This window comes from Megascapheus bottae, chromosome 9 (assembly GCF_031878675.1).
Source record: "Megascapheus bottae isolate mThoBot1 chromosome 9, mThoBot2.hap1, whole genome shotgun sequence".
In the NCBI taxonomy this organism is placed as follows: Eukaryota; Metazoa; Chordata; class Mammalia; order Rodentia; family Geomyidae; genus Megascapheus; species Megascapheus bottae.
In genome coordinates, this window is record NC_143517.1 from 31,033,355 (window position 1) to 31,052,044 (window position 18,690).

General features: G+C 36.2%; 1 protein-coding gene across 1 annotated transcript in view; it reads left to right on the forward strand.

Moving 5' to 3' along the window:
* The window catches only part of Cnbd1 (cyclic nucleotide binding domain containing 1), a 245,832-nt gene that overhangs the window by 65,632 nt on the left and 161,510 nt on the right, over positions 1 to 18,690 (forward strand). The gene's annotated exons all lie outside the window — the stretch shown is intronic.

Genomic DNA, 18,690 nt, shown 5'->3' on the forward strand with positions numbered 1-18,690 from the left:
CCCCCACCCTCTACCCTCAATTTGATTTCCCCCCTTCCCTATCCAATTTCAAATAGCCAAATACAAATATATCTGATATATCAGGTAACAAAGTGAGATACTGTAATAATATAAGATAACCAAGGGACAGCAAAAGAGATGAGAGATAACATAGTACCTTAAGGACAACAATCATTCATTATATGGCTTATGTTTCTATATCCTAGAGATTCTTTCACTTAGCCTCATACTATATGGCCTTATGTTCTATTTGCTCTATTGCAAATGTCTGCCAGGAGAGCCCAAGGTTTCTACTGATTTTGACAAATGAGGGAAACCATTGATCCTATGTTCCTTTGAGTCTAGCTTACTTCACTTAATATGATTTTTTGTAAGTCTTTCCATTTCTTAACAAATGGGGCAATGTCATTCTTTCTGACAGCAGCATAGAATTCCATTGTGTACAAATACCACATCTTGTAGATCCATTCATCAACTGAGGGCCATCTAGGTTGGTTCCATATCTTTGCTATGGTAAATAGTGCTTCAATAAACATTGCTGTGCTAGTGGATTTAGTATGTCCTTGTTTCTGGACGATTGGGTAAATGCCAAGTAGTGGAATTGCTAGATTATAGGGGAGCTCTATGTTTAGTCTTTTCAGGAACTGCCATATGCTTTCCATAGTGGTTAAATGAGTTTGCACTCCCACCAACAGTGTAGTAGTGATCCCTCCTGGCCACATCCCTTCCAGCATCTGTTATTAGTTTTCTTGGTCCTGGCCACTCTAACTGGAGTGAGGTGGAATCTTAGATTTGTTTTGATTTGCATTTCTTTTATGACCAGAGATGTTGAGCATTTCTTCATGTGTCTATAGGCCATTTTTATTTCTTCTTCAGAGAGGACTCTCTTTAAGTCTTTGGCCCACCTTTTAATGGGATGGTGGTTTCTTTGGAGATTAGTTTTGGAGTGACTCAATTTTTTGAGCTGTTGATATATTTTAGATATTAGGCCTTTGTTTGTTGTATGTTTGGTGAAGAACTTTTCTCACTCTGTAGGCTTCCTAATTAACTTACTAGCTATGTCCTTTGCCATACAAAAGCTCTGTAGTTTAATGCAGTCCCGCTTATCCAGCCTTTCTCTGATTTGTTGTGATTCTTGGTCCTTATTAAGAAAGTTTCTACCTCTGCCAAGGAGACCTAGTGTATCTCCTATTCCTTCTTGTAAAGTTTTCAGTGTGTCAGCTTTTACCTTGAGGTCTCTGATCCATTTGGAGTTAATTCTAGTGCAGGGTGACAAAGAAAGACCCAACTTTAGTTTTCTGCATGTGTTTAACCAGTTCTGCCAACACCACTTGTTGAAGAGGCTATCTTTCTTCCATTCTATTTTTCGGCTCCCTTGTCAAAGATTAAGTGGCCATAGGTCAGTGGTTTAATATCTGGGTCTTCAGTTCAATTCCATTGGTCTTCAGGCCTGTTCTTGTGCCAGTACCAAGCTGTTTTGATAATTATAGCCCTGTAATAGAGTCTAAAGTTTGGTATTGAAATTCCTCCTGTGCTGTTCTTTCTGCTAAGAAGTGTTTTTGCTATATGGGGTCTTTTATTATTCCATATTAAATTTTGGATTGCCTCTTCTATTTCTTTAAAGAATGCCATTGGGATATTGAGTTGAATTTGTAGATAGTCCTTTGCAAGACTGTCATTTTCACGATGTTGATTCTTCCAATCCAGGAGCATGGGAGGTTTTTCCATTTCCTCACTTCTACTTTAATTTCCTTTTTCAGGTTTTTAAAGTTTTCATCAAAATTGTCCTTTACATTATTAGTTAAGGTAATTCCTAGGTACTTTATTTTCTTTGAGGCTATTGCAAAAGGAGTTGCTTTCTTGATTGTTGTCTCATTCCTCTCACTGTTGGCGTAGAGGAAGGCAGTTGATTTTTGAGGGTTAATTTTATACCCTGCTACCTTTCCAAAGTTTTGAATCAGCTCAAAGAGCTTGGGAGTGTAGTCTATAGGATTCTTTAAATACAGAATCATGTCATCTTCAAATAGGGAAAGTTTTACTTCCTCTTTCCCTACTTGGATCCCCTTTATGCTTGCTTCTTGCCTTATTGCACTGGCTAGGAATTCTAATACTATGTTAAAGAGGAGTGGAGAGAGTGGGAATCTTTGTCTCATTCCTGATTTTAGAGGGAACGGCTTTAGCTTTTCGCCATTAAGTATAATACTAGCAGTTGTTCTGTCATACACAGCCTTTATTATACTGAGGAATGTTATATGGATTCCTAGTTTCTCCAGAGCTTTTAATATAAAGGGGTGTTGGATCTTGTCAAATGCCTTTTCTGTATCTATTGAGACAGTCATGTGATTTTTGTCCTTGCTCCTGTTGATGTGTTGAATTATATTAATTGATTTGTGTATGTTAAACCAGCTTTGCCTCCCTGTGATGAATCCTGTTTGATCATAGTGTATAATTTTTTGATGAGTGGTAGACGGTTGGCCAGTATTTTGTTGAGAAGTTTTGCATCAATGTTCATCAAAGAAATAGATCTATAGTTCTCTTTCTTTGACGAATCTCTGTCTGGCTTGGGGATGAGGGTTTTACTGGCTTCATAGAATGAGTTTGGTAAAGAGACTTCATTTTCAATTTCATTGAAGAACTTGAAGAGTATTGGTGTGTAGCTCCTGAAATTTTAAAGACAGAAAAGTCCCAAGATTCATAATAAGTAAATTTCAGAACCCAGAGAGCTGATGGTTCAAGACCAAGTCTGAGAACAAGAAGCACATTACAAGTTCTAGGTTCAACACTCAAAAGGATTATATGTTTCATTTCCCTGAATAAAGACATGGACGTTTAAAAAGCTTGAAAAATTCAGGCAGGAAACTTTTACTTGATGGATGATAAGTTTTTGTTCTTTGCAGGCCATCAACTGACTGGATTAGACCCATGCACCCAACTAAAGGCAGTATTTTTTCACTCAGAACTCTGATTTAGATGTTAATTTCATCCAACACATCCAGCACAAAAACACTGTCAGAAGTGTCATTGAGTCTGGTGACCCAGTCAGTCTGATACTTAATAATAATTACTGCATTTAGTTTCATTATATACATAAAGAAATCAAAATGGGGCTAAAGGGTTGGCTCAGTGGTAGCGCACCTACCTAATAAGGGTAAGGCCCTGAGTTGAAGCCCATTACTGTCAAAAAACAGATGATGAAACTATGGATCCTGACTTTTATGCTTTTCAAATACAGCATCTTCTTGACATTTCATACCCTTATGGCTTCAGTGAACCCACAAAACTTTTTCATATGGGTCCTATCAACCAGGAGTTTGGCCTAGTGGTAGAGGGCTTGCCTAGCATGCACAAAGCTCAGGGTTTGATTCTTCGGTACCACATACACAGAAAAAGGCAGAAGTGGAGGTGTGACTCAAGTGGTAGAGTGCTAGCATTGAGAAAGACCAAGGACAGTGCCCAGGCTCTGAGTTCAAGCCCCAGTATTGTGTGTGTGTATATATGTATATATGTATATATATACATATATACACACACACATATATACATACATATACATATATATGTATATCATATATATGATACATAGGAGATATACCCTTGTCCATACAGAAAAATGATCATCATACCACATAATCTTATGTTATCTATTAATCACAATTGATCACTGACTTTATATAATGCTCCTTTTACTCTTGCCTCAAATATTATTATAAGATGAAAATATGTGTAATATATTTAAGCATATTAGATCTATTTAGGTGTTTATATAAACAGAAAAGAACTGAATAAAATTTGCCTTTTTATAAAAATAGACATTTCACGAAGAAAAATCACTTTTGTGATTTGTTTTTTAACCCAGACTCCAGTAAGATTGGGAAGGTATTTCATATCCACACCATAGTAATAAGATTCTTCTCAAATACACATCAGACAAGGAAGACTTTTTTAAGGTATTTGTTATTACATGTCCATATTTCTGATGGAAATTTATTTGCATTAAACTAGCTTCCATTCTTCCTTTCCTTTTTTATCTTTTCACAACATTCTCTCAATTTTCCATCAGAAAAAAGAAATTCTCTGCAAGTCTTCTAAAAAAAATAAAAAGAAAAACAAAACTTGTTATCTTGTCAAGTGAAACATTTAGCTTCTGAAACATGTGGGGTTCCCCCTGAAACGACCGACTAATGTCATTGATTCATGACCAAGAAAACGCCTGCTTTGGCATCCTTTACCCCAGCACATCTTATTTTTTAATATAAAATGGTATTATTTTGATGGACACTAATGAATGCCAAGCAAAAGAAGATGTATTTTGCCTGAAAATGTCAAATAAGTATGTCTGATAACGAAGACAGTGGAATGGCTGAGAGGTTAAGTGGTTCAGTGAGAAACAAGCTGGGCATTGAAGGCTCAGCCTGTGACTAGGGGTTGCAGTAAGACAGCACTCACAGTACTGTGCACACCATACATCACCACTGCAACCATGGTGCTGAGAAGGAAGTTTAGGTCTATGAATAATCTGCTTTGTCTTCAGTTCAATTCCATTGGTCTTCAGGCCTGTTCTTGTGCCAGTACCAAGATGTTTTGATAATTATAGCCCTGTAATAGAGTCTAAAGTTTGGTATTGAAATTCCTCCTGTGCTGTTCTTTCTGCTAAGAAGTGTTTTTGCTATACGGGGTCTTTTATTATTCCATATGAAATTTTGGATTGCCTCTTCTATTTCTTTAAAGAATGCCATTGGGATATTGAGTTATATTTGTAGATAGTCCTTTGCAAGATTGTCATTTTCACGATGTTGATTCTTCCAATCCAGGAGCATGGGAGGTTTTTCCATTTCCTCACTTCTACTTTAATTTCCTTTTTCAGGTTTTTAAAGCTTTCATCAAAATTGTCCTTTACATTATTAGTTAAGGTAATTCCCAGGTACTTTATTTTCTTTGAGGCTATTGCAAAAGGAGTTGCTTTCTTGATTGTTGTCTCATTCCTCTCACTGTTGGCATAGAGGAAGGCAGTTGATTTTTGAGGGTTAATTTTATACCCTGCTACCCTTCCAAAGTTTTGAATAAGCTCAAGGAGTTTGGGAGTAGAGTCTCTAGGATTCTTTAAATACAGAATCATGTCATCGGCAAAGAGGGAAAGTTTTACTTCCTCTTTCCCTACTTGGATCCCCTTTATGCTTGCTTCTTGCCTTGTTGCACTGGCTAGGAATTCTAATACTATGTTAAAGAGGAGTGGAGAGAGTGGGAATCTTTGTCTCATTCCTGATTTTAGAGGAAATGGCTGTAGCTTTTCACCATTAAGTATAATACTAGCAGTGGGTTTGTCATACACAGCCTTTATTATATTGAGGAATGTTCCATGGATTCCTAGTTTCTCCAGAGCTTTTAACATAAAGAGGTGTTAGATCTTGTCAAATGCCTTTTCTGCATCTATTAAGACAATCATGTGATTTTTGTCCTTGCTCCTGTTGATGTGTTGAATTATATTAATTGATTTGCATATGTTCAACCAGCTTTGCCTCCCTGTGTGTATAATTTTTTGATGAGTTGGTGTAGATGGTTGGCCAGTATTTTGTTGAGAAGTTGTGCATCGATGTTCATCAAAGAAATGGGTATATAGTTCTCTTTGATTTATTTCTGTCTGGTTTGGGGATGAGGGTTATACTGGCTTCATAGAATGAGTTTGGTAAAGAACCTTCATTTTCAATTTCATTGAAGAGCTTGAGGAGTATTGGTGTGAGCTCTGCTTTGAAGACCGTATAGAATTCAGCTATGAATCCATCTGGCCCTGGGCTTTTCTTAGGTGGACGGTCTCTTATTGACATTTCTATTTCAGTGCTTGAAATAGGCCTGTTGAGTTGGCTTAGTTCTTCTTGGTTCAGTGTGGGTATGTGAATATTGGCTAGGAATTCATCCATTTGTTCTAGATTCTCAAATTTTTTGGCATAAAGTTTTGAGAAGTATTTCCTCCTGATACTCTGGATCTTGGTAATTTCTGTAGTGATATTACCATTTTCATCTGTGATTTTGTTTATTTTGGTATGCCCCCTTCTTTTTTTTGGTAAGATTTGCTAAGGATTTGTCAATTTTGTTAATTCCTTCAAAGAACCAACTCCTTGTTGTGTTGATTCTTTCTATAGTTTTTTTGGATTGCAAATGATTCAATTCTGCTTTGATTTTAATCATGTGCTTCCTTCTAGTGGGATTAGGGTTGGTTTGTTGCTCTTTTTCCAGGAGCTTAAGGTGACACATTAAATTGTTGGTTTGCAATTTTTCCAGTTTGTTATTCTAGGCACTCAGTACTGCCTTTCCCATGTCCCAAAGAAGCTGGTGTTTTGTGTGCTCCTTTTTGTTAAAATTCATAAACTGTTGGATTTCTGTTCTGATCTCTTCGATGACCCATTGGTGATTCAACTATGTGTTGTTCAATCTCCATGAGTTACAGGGTTTTCGTTGGTGGAGATTGGTGTTCAGTTCCAATTTGATGCCCTTGTGGTCTGAGAGAGTGCAGAAAATAATTTCAGTGTTTCTGAATCTGTCCAGGTTTGTTTTGTGGCCTAAAATGTGGTCTATTTTGGAAAATGTTCCATTTGCTGCTGAAAAAAACATGTATTGTGTTGTTGCTGTGTGGAATAATCTGCCGATGTCTGTTAGATCTAGTTGGTCTATGTAGTTGTTCAATTCCAAGGATTCTCTGTTGAGATTTGCCTTGTTGATCTGTCCAAAGGTGAGAGTGGTGTGTTAAAGTCACCAACAATCACTGTGTTTTGATCTATGTATGGTTTCACTGAAAGTAAAGTTTGCTTGATGAAGTTTGGAGCTAAGGATTGGGTGTGTAGATATTTAGGATTGTTATGTCTTCCTGGAGGAGCGATCCCTTTAGTAGTATGTAGTAATCTTCTTTGTCTTTTCTCACTAATTTTAGTTTGAAGTCTATTTTATCTGATATGAGGATGGCAACTCCAGCCTGTTTATGGGGGCCGTTAGCTTGATAGAGTTTATTCCAACCTCTCACTTTCAAAAAAATGTTTGTTTTTATGGGTAAGATGTGTCTCTTGAAGACAGCAGAACGGAGGATCTTGCTCTTTGATCCAACTAGAAAATCTATGTCGTTTAATTGGAGAGTTAAGTCCATTGATATTGAGAGTAAGGATTGAGAAATATTTATTAGTTCCTGCCATTTTAAAAAGCTTTCAGTAGGGCCTGTGTCTTGATAGTTTTTGTGGTACTTAGATGTTATGAGTTTTAGATGCCATGTCTTTCTCTGTATTACATTTGTGTTGGTTTTCTATGTGTAGAACATCTTTGAGAATTATCTGTAATGTTGGTTTGGTTGCTATGTAATGTTGCAGCTTTTCCTTGAAATGGAATGTTTTCATTGTTTCCCTCAGTTATGAATGAGAGCTAAGTTGGGTAAAGTATTCTTGGTTGGTAGTTATTTGACTTAAGGGCATGACATCTCTTCCTGGTTGCACGGTCTCTGCTGAGAAATATGGGGTTATTCTGATTGGTTTGCCTTTATAGGTGATTGTTCTCTTCCCCCTGGCTGCTTTTAGGATCCTATCTTTTGTCTCTATTGATCCAGTTCAGATTATAATGTAGCGGTGGGATGTCCTTTTCTGGTCATATCTGTTTGGGGTTCTAGAAGCTTCTTGTATCTGGATGGGCCTGCCTTTCTGGATATTTGGGAAGTTCTCTGAGATGATTCCCTGAAGTATATTTCCAATACCATTGACCTCTTTCTCTAGACCCTCTTCAATACTAATTAGCCGTAAATTAGGCTTCCTAATTGTATCTTGGACCTCCTGTAGCATTTTCTCATATTTCCTAGATTTGAATTGACTCATTTTCTGTTCTTTTTCTATAACAACTAAATTATCTTCAATCCCGGAAATTTTCTCTTCTGCATTGTCTAACCTGCTATCAAAGCTATCTACTTTATTTTTCATCTCCCTTGCTTCTAATTGCTCATTTTTGATGCCTTGCATCTCTTGTTTTAGATTATGTATGGATTTCTTTAGCTCCTTGATTTCCATTTGAGTGGTTAGCTCAGAAGCTTTAGTCTCTTTGGACATTTGTTGGAGTTCGGTCACCTTTTTGTTTGTGGATTCTATGAATTCGTCCATTTTTCTTTGAAAAACCTTTATTATGGCCTCCTTTATGGCTCCCCCTTTTTCACATATCACCTTGTTTATGGTTTCCTCTTGTTTAGTTATGGCTTCCTCCCTTACATCTTTCTTTGTGTTTTCACATTTTTCGTTAATGATGTTTATCAATTGCATTTATATAGCACTTGAAAGGCTCTCCTCTAGATTTGCTACTGACTGCTCCATTGCCTGTTTATGCTGGGTGGGAGATGCTATTCCTTCATTTGACATTTTTCTTGAGTTTCTTGTTCTGCCCAGTTGAAAATGGGAGCAAGATTAATACTAAACAAGATTATAATTTTTCAGATACAACCAACCTAGACCTTTTTAGTTGGCTGACAATAGATGTTCGCTCTTTTAGATTGGTAATATCAGTCTCTCTTTCTTTTTGTATACTTACGTACAAATCTAATACAATCAGAGATGACCAATTTATGACCAAAACAATAAGCCCCTCTATCCAATCTCTATTGTATTTAAGTCCCTGTGGAGTATAATTTTTCTTACACCATTTATTTTTGCCAGTCTTGGGGCTTGAACTCAGGGCACTGTCTTTGGACACATTTTGCTCAAGGCTAGCACTCTGCCACTTGAGACACAGTGCCACTCCTGTTTTTTTCAGTGTATGTGGTTACAAACCCAAGTCTTTATGAATGCTATGCCAGAACGCTACCTCTAAGGCCATGCTCCAGTCCACTTCTTAGACCATTTTTACAGAGTATATATTTACCATAACTCTTCTATATAGGTTAATCTTTCTTTTATCATTTTTAACTTTTTGTTTTTCCTGGAAATAACAATGTCCTTGATTTTTCATTTGCTAACATATCACCATCTACCATTAACTTAGCTGCAAATCGTTCAGAAAAGAGTGAAACTCTCAAATAGGTCAAATGTGTCAGAAACAGTTGAGCAGTGGGCAAATGTAACATTGACCCTTGAAAAATTTTGATTCCCTGTTCTCATTATAGAATCTCTTGCTCCATTTTAGAATTCATTCACACTTAAACTCTTTTTAAGTCCAAATTCTTTTTCAGACAGACAAGTTGACTATTGTCAAGCTTGCTGCTTAAAAGGAACAAGTTTCCTTGTTTCTCCTGTATCAGTGGGAAAATATTCTGCTTCACACTTCCCAATCTGTGCTGGCTTACCTGAACCCTGTGCCATGCAAATGACAAGTAAGACTCTGTGATAAGAAGTGACTAAATAGGATTAGCATCCTTAATCAGGGATAATCAATCATTTCAAGTAGAAAATTCATTTGGCTTTGCCTGAGTAACTGCATTGACAGCATATTGCAGAATAATACTGCAAACATGGTTATATTTAAGATGGTCTGCAATCCCAATAAATAGCTGATTTAGTTTTTATTTTCTGAAGTTTCCTAATCACAAAAACCCAATCCTTTCTTAATATTAACATTAGTATCCTTTCTCGTTGACCTTTTAGACATCTTTTGTTTTCACTTACTTTCCTATAACATTTGCTGATTTCGAGCAGAGTTTGTCTTACACCTTGAAATAAGTATTCAGGGTGAGTTTACTCACTGTGCCTACATGTGTTACGATGGTCTTATTCTGAGATTGTGTGGGGTCACCTATTGACATTTCAAAATTTTCTTTTCTTGGTGTACTTTAGAGAATGTGAAAATTGCATAAATGATTTTAATATGTAATATACATTTTCTCCAAATAGGTATTTGTATTTTTGAAAGAAGGAGCTCTGAGGGCTATGCAAGTCTTCTCTGTAGGCATCTCCATAATTATTATGCCCTGTGGTGTGTCCTGTCAGCACAGTTAAGTTTGACAGAGAAAATGAAATGATTAATGTTTTCCAGCATCTCCTGTCAGCTGAACAACGATTGCAGAGGGCAGACAGTCACTTGTCCACACTAGTGAGCACGTTCATTACTGACATGGCAGCTCTGACACCAGCTGAAAGGAAGTACACCGAGACTATTGGTAACCAGCAAGTCCATGCCCAGAAAGTAGTAATGTGCATTCAAAGATGATAACCAACTGTATAGATCTGCAATGGCAGATGCTGCTACTTCAATTTCTATGCAGGCTTAAATTTTATTATTCAAGGTATAGTGAATTTCAACACATGATTCTTGAGAGTGGCAGGGTATAGAGCTTGTAAAACACAAAGACATTCCTCCTTGGTTCTCTGTGTGAGATTTGGTTATTTGCTTGTATTTAAGTATGTGTTATTTATCATTCACTTACAAGGCACTTAAATTATTTTAAAGGATGAATATTTTAAATTGCTAGTATTTCTGATTATTCTTATTGCTTATTCTAAATTAGAAGCCATTTTGATATTTATTGTGCCTCATACGCTATTTCTGCACTATTAATACGATTTCAATATAACTTTTTAAGTGTAACAAAATTATTGTGCAACTTCAGAACATAAAATTGAGAAAGATAGGTTTTAATAATAATAAATATGAAAATAGACTTTTAAGGATTGTTTCTGACAAGATATTAACTTCTATTAATGTATCTACCCTAGTAATGACTTTAATACAATAAATTATAGGGCAGATGTAATATGAAGCATGTGTCCATGTTCATTTAGACATTTTGAAAGAGGGATCAACAGGTTGTAGCCCATTCTGACAACTGAAACCATAATAGTGAATGTTCCCTCATATGATCAACCGTTCTAGTAATTTTGAAACTTCACATAAAGATTACATGATATTTGATGGTTGTCTTCAATTTCATTCACATCTATTTACCGTAGGAAGTGAGTCCCTGGAAAGAAGATCAGGAATTGAATCTTGTGATAGTTATAATATCCTGGTCCTTAATGGTTAAAATTGGATCATCAATTTCAAGAGAAGAATATTTAGAATTTTGACTGGGATTATGTTTTCATATGCTGATTTGAGGAAAACTAGTACCTTATCAAAACTGACTTTAAGTCCATGTTTATCATTTTGATATAAAAATACTATCTGAGGGCCGGGAGTTTGGCCTAGTGGTAGAGTGCTTGCCTAGCATGCACGAAGACTCGGGTTCGATTCCTTGGTACCACATACATAGCAAAAAAAAAAAAAAGCCAGGAGTGGTGCTGAGGCTCAAGTGGTAAAGCTGTAGCCATGAGAAAGTCCAAGGACAGTGCTCAGACCCTGAGCTCAAGCCTCACGACTGGCAAAAAAAAATACTATCTGAAAAAATTTGAATGGGGCAAGCAAGGAATGTTTTGAAGTAAAAGCAAGTTTTATTTGGTCATAAATATTTTACTCTTTAAGGTATATATGAGTTGTTTCTTTTAGAGATGTTGGAGAATTCACTTTTCAGTTTGGGCAAATAACAATCAGTTTACAAAGGCCATTTGCTTTCACTTAGAATGTAATTCATAATCCTGTATTCTTTTTAACTTGCATCTCTGAAATGTAATTATCACCGTGAGTTCATTATTACACTGTGTAATTTTTCATCATATACATAGCACATTCATCTGAGGATAACTTAGAATATCCTTTCATTTCCGTGTTCATTTTCAATAAGAGGTTGAGATAATCGTTCACAGCATTTACAGGAAGATGAAACCAGTTTGACCTTGAACAGTTAATGACTGTCAGTTTCTTGGAAAATAATTATCCAAAAAACCCCTGAAAAATCAAGTGATTATTTTCTAAAAAAGGGTGCAAATATTCTTTTCTACAGCTCTATAAGACTAAACTGAAAATATGTTAAGCATTCTGAGTTATGTACAATAATCACCTGTCCTGTAAGTATTTAATTGCTTTTTAAATTGCATCTGTGATTTTGACCTCCAATGTAAAGCAAGAATGACTTATTGGCCCTTGAACAGCAGTGGAAGTGTCTGTAGATGTATGTCATCTCACTAATCAAATTCTGACAATGCTCATAGTAATTTTAAAAATAATTGTACATAAGGGATATGTAATGTGTTTTAATAGCAATAATTTTAAGTGTTATATGTTTATATTGTAAGGAAGAAAGTCTTGTTTTTATTTTCAAGGGCATACAGAGAAAACAATATCACCTGATTTCCATTCCAGGACAACTTAATCACAACAAATTTTTGAAATAGGCTTTATATTAAGCAATATGAGGCAAGGAGATTAGATAAATTGCCAATATGCCATTGCCATTCAGTTTGTCTGTGCTTAGGCCAGGATTTGAGCTTGGACATGTAATGCTTGTGCTTTCATTGGCTAATTTCAAATTTTCTAGAAGTAAGTGTTACCCAACTAATAAGTTACAACCAGGAAATTAACCAAAGTGAAAAGATTATTGCCACAAAAGTTACATAATTCTAGGATTCTATAGCAGAAAGTAGATACTCTTGTCCCCAAAGAGACTAAGGGGAATTTAGGAAGGAGGGATGGGATCAAAGAAAAACCAAAGCCCAACAGGGTGAGGGTTAAATCCTGTACTTTTATACTCAATATATAGGTCATATAATGGTGTTGTGTGATTTCAAAGGGTTTCCATTGCCTTGCTCTTACAGCATTGCCTATTGGAACTCTTTTGGGATGGCTCAGCTTACTGCCTGCAGGGCTCTCCCTTGCAGACATTCCATGTTCAGAACATCTCTAACTTCATGAATCCCCATTACAGGTTTGCCTTTACTCTCAGTTTCACAAATTACCCTGTAGGGGTTTTGATCATACTGCTCATTGATTGACTTGCTTCTCAGATTTTTCTTTAATAATTAGAAGAAAGCCTGCATGACCTTGGAATACTTGTGGTTTGTATGACTCAAGTCATCTTCCTATAGATATTAAAGTCTTTCACAATAGCTGGCCCTCTTTGAACACTGGGATGGCTTTTTCAATGTTTGGATAGCTGACAGGCAACTATTTTCCCAGGTGTCCTTGTGGAAACGGGGTCTCCCTAAGAGTACTACTTTCTAAAGGGAAAGTATTTAAATGAATTTTTAGTTTTATACCCTTATCCCTGAGATACATAGGGTGTTTCTGATTTCCAAGGTGTCCTAATGACTTAACCTTTTTAACATCTTCTCATCCAGACATTTTTTTTTCTACCAGTCCTGGGCTTCAGCTCAGGGCCTGAGCACTGTCCTTGGACTTTCTCAAGGCTAGAGCTCTACCACTGGAGCCTCAGCACCGTTTCCAGCTTTTTTCTATGTATGTGGTACCAAGGAGTTGAACCTGGGTCTTCGTGCATGCTAGGCAAGCACTCTACCACTAGGCCAAACTCCCGGCCTCATCCACACATTTATATATGTTTTTCACCAAATTGTTTTTTTCAAATCTTTTTCTATCTGATACTCAATGAGAACTTGTCCAAGAGCAGCCAGAAATATTCCTGTTGATGCCTGAATGTTGGGATTCATTTTAATGAGGTCTTAGGGCTTGAACAAAATATAGATTAGTTCTTTGCCATACTGTACATAAATAACCTTAGTTATTTGCCTTAGTTCTATGCCTTTCTCATTCTCTTTTCTATCTGGAATACCCATAATTCAAATTTACTCACTTATCTTGCTTATTTGAAGACATTCTTTATCCTTTAAAATGAATTCTTATATATTTTTTGTTTGGGTAGGATGTATCAAAAGATCTGTCTTCAAATTGAAAGACTCTTTACTGTTTGATCTTTTCTACGGTTGACATTATTAACTCTAATTTTTACTTTATTCAGTTTATTTAGCTGATGGGTTTTGTTTGTTAGTAATAAGGATTGATTTAGATTTTGCACTTACTTAGCAAATGTTTCAACATTAGAGCTTCCAGACATTTTTTCTCATTTATTTGTTTTATACTCCCACTACATGTATTTAAATTGTTGCAATAAGAAGGTACTACTCAAAACAAGGAGCCTAAAGTTTGAAATCAGGATGTTCATAGAACCGCACTGCCTTGGAGCCTCAAGAGAAGAATTTCTTCCTTCTTTCTTCTAGCCACTAGTCTCTGGTTGGGTGCTTGGACACTGACCTTGAGCTTCTTTTGCTCAAGGCTAGCACCCTACCACTTGAACAGCAGTTCCACTTCTGAAGCTTTTGGTAGTTTAGTGGATATAAGAGTCTCACAGTTTTTCTTGCTGGGATTGGCTTCAAGCCTTATTCTTCAGACTTCAGCCTTCTGAGAAGCTTGGATTACATGTGTGAGCTACCAGCACCCAGCTTGCTAAAACTTTTTCAGTTTTCTTTAACTTAACTTTTTTAAAATTATGTCTGTTTACCCTTTCTTCTCATCTCACTGATGACAGCAAATATTCTTTTTTTGTTTTTTTGTTTGCCAGTCCTGGGCTTTAGTTCAGGGCCTGAGCACTGTCCCCGGACTTTTTCAAGTCTAGAGCTCTACCACTTGAGCCATAGAACCACTTCCGGCTTTTTTCTATGTATGTAGTGCCAAGGAATCAAACCTGGTTCTTTGTTTATGCTAGGCAAGCACTCTACCACTAGGCCAAACTCCCAGCCCCTGCAAATATTCTTTAAAATTCTTTTCAGGAAGCTTGCTTGCTTGCTTGCTTGATTTCTTTCCTTCTTTCTTTCCTTTCTTTCTTTCTTTCCTTCCTTCCTTCCTTCCTTCCTTCCTTCCTTCCTTCCTTCCTTCCTTCCTTCCTTCCTTCCCTTCTTTCTTTCTTTCTTTCTTTCTTTCTTTCTTTCTTTCTTTCTTTCTTTCTTTCTTTCTTTCTTTCTTTCTTCCTTTTGTTCTTTCTTAGGCTTAACCAGGTGTTATCTCATATTGTTACAGTATCTCATTTTGTTACCTGATATATATGATATATTTGTATTTGGTTATTTGAAATTGGATAGGGAGGGGGGAAAACAAGATGAGGGGTGGGGGTGGGGGGGAGGAAAATGGGGATCAAGACATGTGAAAGGGTATCAATGTATGTGAATTAATGCACCTCCTATCTGACAAATATCATGTAACCCTTCTATTAATTACAATAAAAAATATGAAAAAAAACCCAGGTGTTGTTTCTCTGCAGGGTTCACATTACCTTTTTATTTTATTTTATTTATCTTTACACCTTAGGAATCTGTGTTATATTTGTGTATCTGTATGTGGCTATTTTATGCAGTGACCTCATAGTAAAAACTGTTGATAATCTCTGATATCGGTTGGACAGGTTCTAAGAGGTAAAATCACTGCATTTGAATTTATATCCATTGTATTTCTAATTTTCAAAATATGTTCCATACATTTGATTTCTTCCAACAATTTATATGTTGAGATTTAAATTTTTATTTCATCTTATTTTCTCCATTGGTTTATTAACTACAATTGTTTATAGAATATTTTAGTTGTGGTGCTGATGGCTTTTGTGATTATAATTCAAAGCTAGCCAGGGCAGAAAACTCTGAGATTCTTATTTCCAATTAGCAAAATTCTGGAAGTAGAGGTATAGTTCAAGTGGTAAAGCACCAGCCTTGAGTGAAAAATACAAACATGAGTAAGAGGCCCTGAATTTAGGCATCATATTGGTCTGTATACACACTTCTTAATTTAGAGCCAAATTTTTGCATAGTATTGTATAATTAGAAGGAAACAAGTAACTAGTTTTTATAGCACAGACCTGATGACAGAAAATTCTTACAGCTTGTTAATGTCTAAAAGCTTTATTTTACCTTGGTTTTATTTTGTTTGGGGATACATTATCATTGGTATTGAAATCAGGCTAACACCTTTTCTTTTATATTATTTCTTTTGTATTATTTTTCATTATCCCATTGTTTTCTGATTTGCATAATTCCTGATGACATAAGCTTTTTGTTTTATGTGAAAGATCCGTATTTTGTGTGTCACTTCTTTCCTATGGCTATTTTCATTAAAAAATTCAGCCTTGATACAATAGGAAAATGTGTTTTGCTTTATTTTTCACACTTACTCTGATGCTTCTTGGCCTCTTAAATATGTATTTTATGACTTCCATTATTTCTGAAGACTTCCTATGATCAGTGTCTTAGACTTGCTTAAACTAGAGGTGAAGCTGTTCTGAGAATAACTCAAGGATAGGGATTCTAATAAAATTCCAAGGAAGATATTTTCAGAAGGGATCCTTGGGGAATGGTGGTCAATGGACCATGGAAGCAACATTGAGTTTTGAGAATAAAGCAGATTCCCATCTAGATACTTAGGGAAGCATTGAGAGCAAGGAGAAGACTCCTTGTCTATTTTCAAAGAAAGAGAAAACGTGCCAATAGGAGGCAAAAAATATAGTATTTGATGGAGATGGATTGTCAGAAAAAAGTCTGAAAGCTTCTTTTATTAGAACATGTTCCTGAGACTGGTGGGATTTTAGAGTTTGAGATGATCTGAAAAATCATTGAGTTCAACCTTTATGTTTTACAGTTCAGGGAACAGAGAACAGAGATGCTAAAACACTTCAGAAAGGTCATATTGTTGGCAGGTAGTTGAAACCTGGACAAGATGCAATTTCTCTGGCTTTGAGTCTCAGGCTCTTTCCATTAGCCCATGCTTGTCTGAAAATGATCAAAATTCCTTCCACACCATCTGAACATAGTCACTTGTCACTAAATTTCATTGTGCTTTTGAAGAAATAAGTTTATTGCAAAAGTTCTAATCTCCTTCAAGGCCGAAGTTGTATGTATGTCTTCCTGTGAATGTAACTTTCAAATTAAATGACACACCAGTTTTTCCTTTCAATTTCCATTTCAAAGACATTTTAAAATGTTTCGACTTTGACCTTGTCATCTGCCTACACCACTGCGTATTAAAGAGGTCAGGGGTTAATGCAGTACTAATGATAGGTTGTTGGAACTCAGTTGGCCCTTCTTGGCACTAAGTTGTCCAATCAAATGCTCTTTTTATAGTAAAGCTAAATACTTTTTATGTAGTGCATGAGAGAGAACAATAGAATTTTTTGTACATTCATACTTTGGAGTAAATTGAAGAGACTGTTTTTGTGGTTGATTGGAAGAGTTTCACAGACTTAATCTCACAGACTTTATTGCTCTAACTGTCTTTGAACTGTGATTGTCAGATCCCAGCCTCCTGAGTAGCTAGGATTACATGCATGAGTCAAGCTTTGAATTTTTCTTTTTATACTATTCCTAAGGAATAGGTTGATTGCCCTATTGCATGCTTTTGAGGACTTCCAACCATTTGATTAAAATCTAGGCAAGGGAGCATACAACAGCATGAAATAGCTCTATGTGCCATCTGTAATGTCCTGCTTTTATGAGGGTGCCTCCCTGACAAATCTGTGACAAACATCTCCCGGATCTTAACAACAAGTAAGGAAGATATTTGTGAGGTGGGAAGAATCCATTGGATTAGTCTTCTAGATGATGGAATAAGACAAGTACTAAAGATTCAGGCTTTCCATGAGGATGTCTCCTTTGGATACACTTTTTAAAAACTTTTCTTTTTCCATATGTAGCATTTAGGAGAGTTAGAAAGGTCAGAAACTCAAATTGGTAGAAGTGCTCTAGACTGACATACATGTGAGACCTCATCTTAAGTGATAGGCTGATAGTTGTGGTACGTGCTTAGCATGTAATCTGGCACTCAGTAATTGAAGACTGGATTGCATGGAAAGAATATTTTCTCCTCCTTTCTAAAAAATACTTTTAAAAATATGATGCTTTTCTTAGTCTTTTGAGCAACATCTCCTCCCCACTTATTTACTTACGTGTTGTCTTTTCTACTTTGGTAGATTGGCTTTAAAAAGCAAAAGGCAAAAAGAAAAGAAATGTCATTTTTGACAAGTTAATTAGTTAATTTTAGATTTGCATAAAAATTTGTTAAAAATCCTAACATTAGTTCTTACCCCTCGTGAATGTTGGATGGTCTGATGATGCTCTGAGTATTCAGTATTTGCTTCTTTAGCTTTCATGTGCCCAGGGAACAAGAGACCTCCCCAACAATTTAATTTCAACGTCAGAGTATGTGGAAATTTTGTTGTCCAGTGAGGGTTCCAATAATTCTTCAAAAATAATTTATGCATCCCAAGTTGATGCCTGTAATTGACTACAAATATCTTATTCACAATAGCATACCCTGCTCATCTAGACTTCAAATTATGGGAAGGTCAATTATGCTCCCTGTTAAAATATGTTTTTTTTTTTTGTGGTTCTGAGGCTCAAGTGGTAGGGCTCTAGCCTTGAGAAAGCCCAAGGACAGTGCTCAGGCCCTGAGCTCAAGCCCAGGTCTGGCAAAAAAAATGATAATCAGTAATCCCTGGAGAGAAATCTCTCTGTGTGTCCGACTGTCTGTCCTCTTTGTAAGTGTATCATCTCTTCGATAAATACCTGTGCGCTCTCTCTCTCTCTCTCTCTCTCTCTCTCTCTCTCTCTCTCTCTCTCTCTCTCTCTCTCTCTCTCTCTCTCTCTCTCTCTCTCTCTCTCTCCTCATCTCTGTGTGTGTGTGTGTTTGTGTGTGTGTGTATGTGTTTAGATACCTATATCTTAAGAAGTAAAAAGTTATAAAATATGTTTTTGTAAAGTGCAAACTTCAAAGCAAAATAACCAAGACACTAAGGAAGTTACTTTGGTCTCTTTCTTGAGAGCTTAAGACATTGCTCTATTTGAGTTTAGATTGCTAGAAAAATTAGTGCTTTATTTTTTA